This window comes from Cydia strobilella, chromosome 6, assembly GCF_947568885.1.
Source record: "Cydia strobilella chromosome 6, ilCydStro3.1, whole genome shotgun sequence".
Classification (NCBI taxonomy): domain Eukaryota; kingdom Metazoa; phylum Arthropoda; class Insecta; order Lepidoptera; family Tortricidae; genus Cydia; species Cydia strobilella.
Genome location: NC_086046.1, coordinates 10511833 through 10517124, shown reverse-complemented (window position 1 = coordinate 10517124; position 5292 = coordinate 10511833). Strand labels below are relative to the sequence as shown.

The 5292-nt window shown below is 38.7% G+C and overlaps 1 long non-coding RNA gene across 1 annotated transcript; it reads left to right on the top strand.

The window, feature by feature from the left end:
- Window positions 1-2110: 2110 nt before the first annotated feature.
- LOC134742548 (uncharacterized) lies at window positions 2111-4812 on the top strand. Its single transcript, XR_010127945.1, has 3 exons — window positions 2111-2719; window positions 2845-3051; window positions 4677-4812. It is a non-coding gene; the product is annotated as an uncharacterized LOC134742548 (long non-coding RNA).
- The last annotated feature ends 480 nt before the right edge of the window (window positions 4813-5292 follow it).

Genomic DNA, 5292 nt, shown 5'->3' with positions numbered 1-5292 from the left:
GCTCAAAAATAGACTCTAGTAATTACAGGCAGTCAGGTTAGAAACTATTAGCAAATACGAGTATGCTAAATCCCCCTTTTTTGGATAGAAAGAACCATATCACTTGTAAATGACAGACGTAATGCTGCTAAATAAATAATTTAATTTGTTCACGACAAGTGTCAAGAATCGGCCGCAGCCAGCCTCACGGACGATCATTGCTAATTAGATAAAAACTTTGTTTAAAGAAGCGAACATAGCAGCTGCCCAAGGTAGTATTAGACCAGCTGCAGTTTCAAAAAGTTGGTGGGAAAATCATTCCCTTGATGACATTATGGCTCGTGGAAACTGGCAGTCAGCTAACACATTTCCAGCGATTTTACAGGAGACAGGTAGCAAGAACAAGTATTTCTTCTACAAATGTCACACAATTGTTTAATCCTGTATAGGTATTACGATCATTGATTTATATAATATAGTAATATTAAAGTAAATTTGATTTCTTAGGCACTGTGCCTGGTTGCAATCATTGTACCTGATCGTTCAGGCAAGATTGTACAATTAAAATAAGTACATAAATAAATTATAATAAGGAATAACTATAAATCATTACATTTGAACTACTAAGTGTAAAATTATCTGTTCGAAGAATGAAATAATTGAAATTGATATTTCAGTATCATATATTTTAGTCATCATAAATTCAGAGACTAATCAATCACATTGGCGCTATAATACATTAGAATTAATCTAATAAGGGGCGACACCAGGCGATAACAAACAGGTCTCAATTATAAAGCTTCCAGTGACGGTCAAGTAATTTAATAGCAGCGTTTTACCTGAAATAAAACGTATATTAAAATACTTACCTCACTGGAAGCTTTCATTTAATTTCTGCCTGGTGAAATTGAGCCAATGACAAACAGTTCACCGGACATCTTTTACCTGGTGTAAAAATGGCGCGGTCCGCCAGGTGTCGCCACTGTTGCCGGAAACAAGAGTCAAATAAAGCACTAGACTGGTAATAATTCGACGGAAACAGATATGCTCTCTCAATTATAAAGCTTCCAGTGAGGTAAGTATTTTAATATGCGTTTTATTTCAGGTAAAACGCTGCTATTATCGTTACATTCAGTTACATTATCGTAGATGGACCCTAGCAATCGCTAATAACTATGGTGCTCCTAATACAATCTTGATAATGCTGCTTATCATAAGCAAGTAACTCGCTCCTTTGCTTGCTTGCTTGCGCAGTGCGCAGGGGTCGGCAAACCGCGGCTCATTGGAGATACAATTGCATCTCTTCAAGTGAGCCAATAAATGAATATAGTTCTTAGACCTCTGAAACCATTATTTGCGGCTTTTTGAGCTTCCTAAAACTGGTGTTTTCTACTGCTGTACCGTTGGTTCTTTTTCTCAAAAGTTTGCCGACCTCTGCTGCTCTGCTCTAGCAGCTGAGGGCCTACCGCGAACCACGTTCGACGTGTTACTCGGTGTTACCTCTCTGTCACACTTACGTACTAGTTTACAAGTGTGACAGAGAGGTAACACGTCGAACGTGGTTCGCAGTAGGCCCTCTGGCTAAGTGCATCGTGTGTAATTTTGTCGAAGACAAAGATAATATAACACTTGGAAAAGATATATATGGGACATTTCAATGCTTAAATAGCTAAACCACATATATCTGACTCATTCTAATGCAAAAGTCCATCCTAATGTCAAATGTGCTTGCCGAGCTTGAGCAAGTGAGCAACCATCAAAGAGTAGTATAATATATAGGGAGTATATAGGGCAACCATTATGCCTTAAGGCGTAACACACCGTCGCACAATGACCTTGGTGCGGTGTGACGATTATGCACAGTTGCCTGTATTGCCATATAAAAAGATCATTGCAGAATGACAGACGCATGACACATGACAATGACACTACTGACAGTCTGACCATAGTCTGACCCTCAGCCAGGGGGGGGACAGTCCCTTAGAGAGCCATTTATTCGAAAAAATAGCGTCATCTTTATTACTTAACTCGGAACTGGTTTTTTTTATGTGGCATCCCCGCACCCATGTTGGCAACACTGTATCTGTTATTGACTTAAAAGTAAAACAATTTTGTGACTTCCGGTTCGAACGCCATCTTGATAGTAGCCTCGTGATTAATTCCTTTGTTTTTTGCTCATTAATATTGTTTAAAGTGTAATATCGATAGCTTTATTATACAATAATCTAATGTGGTAGTGTGCAGTGAATGGAGAATTAATCTCAAAGCTTGTTTAACCACCATTTTGGAGTCAACGGCCGGTAGTCCACGTGCTTCTCGTAAAATCCAGCTATCGGTTTTACGAGACAACTACAACAACCACCGAACAGCATTTATTTTGTTCCTACCCTTTTACGTGACATTGGCTACGGGCAACACCGCCCTCAAGTCCATCAAGAAAAGAAGAAAACAATTTTGTTTCGTGCTCCTCTTTTTATATTTCAGCCATTTAAAATATTTTATTTCTATTACATTTGGGAAATGGCCACTGATAATGGATGCTGATAACTTGATAAGCAATAATATGTCAATGTAATAAAGGTGTCAACATAGTGTCAACTTTAAGCGTCAATTGGTGTCAATTTTTGAGTGGGCATTTTTTGCAAATTGAATGTGGGATAACACAATTGCTTATCAGCGTCCTTATGCTTGACTAAGTTTACAATGCCGCATTGTTGTGCATTTGGATGTTCGAAGAAAGGTAAATTATTTTGTCTAGAATTACTACTACTAGACATTTTCTGTTGTTACTGCGATTCGAGATGTTAAAATGGTCACGCAGATGTTACACCATTTGAATTTATTTAAAAAAATAACTTATTTCAGGTGCGGTGCTGCACGTTTTTCCAAATCCAAACAAACACCCTGATCGATTTAAAGTTTGGGTTCAGCTTATTGGGGGCAAGTTGGGCACCCCATCAGATTATGAATTTTATAAAAAAAAGAGGATTTGCGATCTTCATTTTACCGAAGAACATAGGAATCGCTTTAAGCGATTAAATGCTATAGCAGTACCGACCCTATGTCTACTTGGTAAGTTTCTATTATGTATAACGTAAAAACACAATAATAACATTTTATACCGCCACAGTATGCCTGATTGACTGTTTTCAAGCCTAAATCACTATACTGATTGTGCTAAAGTTGTACCAAAAAATAGCAGTTAAATTTAATAAATCTAATAATAATAAATAAATAATATAGGACATTATTAAGCGAGGTTTAGACTAGCAAGAACTTGCATGCAATTTACGGGTTGGACTAAAGCAAAGGGGGCGCAGGACTTAGAAAATTTTTGATGGGGTTGGTGTTATTATGACACCTATTTTTTATGATGCTATCGTATAGAAGACGCTAAAATAAGCAAGTTTTGTAGAAAAAACTTTTTCTCTAAAATCAAAAATGGCCGAGATATTGGACCTGAAAGTTGAGCCGATTTTTAGGACATAGAAAAAGTTCGATGGGTGTTGTTGTCATTATGACCCCTATTTTTTATGATGCTATCGTATAGAAGACGCTAAAATAAGCATGTTTGGAACAGTAAATTTAAGTAACAGAGACAAGATAGGTGCGACGACGAGCGAAGCGAGGAGGAGTGTGTTAGGTTGACCGCGATGATCGCGATGTTATTGTACCTACTAAAAAAAATCTAAGTCTTTTTTTGCACCCCCTTTGCCAATTTTGAAGTCTATTATCTCGGTCATTTTTGATTTTAGAGAAAAAGTTTTTTCTATAAAACATGCTTATTTTAGCGTCTTCTATACGATAGCATCATAAAAAATAGGGGTCATAATGACAACAACACCCATCGAACTTTTTCTGTCCTAAAAATCGGCTCAACTTTCAGGTCCAATATCTCGGCCATTTTTGATTTTAGAGAAAAAGTTTTTTCTACAAAACATGCTTATTTTAGCGTTTCGAATGAAATTTTTTTAAGTGTTTTATGATTCCTGTATAATTTTCACTTTTGGTCAAAAAATTTCTAAGTCCTTATATTGCGCCCCCTTTGCTTTAGGCGGACCACGATATATATAACATATAAACTTTTATATGTTATATATATCGGAACACTACGCTGCGCTCTAAAACCCAAATAATAGATGTAGCTCGGAAAGCGGACAAGTTAAAGTGGGACTGGGCTGGTCATGTCTGCCGCATGCCGAATGACTTGTGGGCCAAAATAACCACAGAGTGGCTGCCCCATGAGTCAAACCGGGGATCCGGCAGACCTCGTCGGCGATGGCGGGATAACTTGGACTCCTTTTTGAGCGACTGGCCAGATGTAGCTCAAAACCGGGAGGAGTGGAAGAAGAGGGGGGAGGCCTTTGCCCAGCAGTGGGACACAATAGGCTCGTAATAATAATAATAATAATAAACTTTTATATAAATACTTAAATACATATAAAACACCCATGACTCAGCAACAAATGTCCGAGCTCATCACACGAAAGAATGCCGTTACCTACCGGTTTAGAACCCGGGACGGGACCATCGGCTTCATAGGCAGGGTCACTACCTACTAGGCCAGACAGGTCGTCAAAAGTGAATGCGAATGACATTAAAATTTGGAACTGAACTTATGCAACAATTTTGCATATTATATGCCTTGTGTAAAGTCAGCAATGCCATTGCAGGGGGGGGGTCACTTTTTTCTGCAGATGACTCTACCAGCGCGAGCTACGCGCTACGAGCATAGCCGACAACATGAGAATCCACCACAACATCCACCTTTCAAGATGTTGCTCCTGTAACTGACATTCAGCCCACCTTTCATTCTGCTGCTTCTGCGCCAGGTAATTCACGATCCTTCCGCCATAGGTATCCTTTTTTTAGGGTTCCGTACCCAAAGGGTATTACTAAGACTCCGCTGTCCGTCTGTCCGTCTGTCTGTCTGTCACCAGGCTGTATTTCATGAACCGTGATAGCTAGACAGTTGAAATTTTCACAGATGATGTATTTCTGTTGCCGCTATAACAACAAATACTAAAAACAGAATAATATAAATATTTAAATGGGGCTCCCATACAACAAACGTGATTTTTTTGCTGTTTTTTTCCGTAATGGTATGGAACCCTTCGTGCGCGAGTCCGACTCGCACTTGGCCGGTTTTATTTACGTCAACTTAGAAGTTTGATTTTGTCCCAGCTTCAAGGGACTGTAGTATGTATACTTAGGTATATAGTTTTGATTTCTACTCTATACCTCCACGACTTCTCGAGATAAAGGATCTTTAGCGACGTGACAGCGGACGTACAGAGTCGATATTTATCAAAT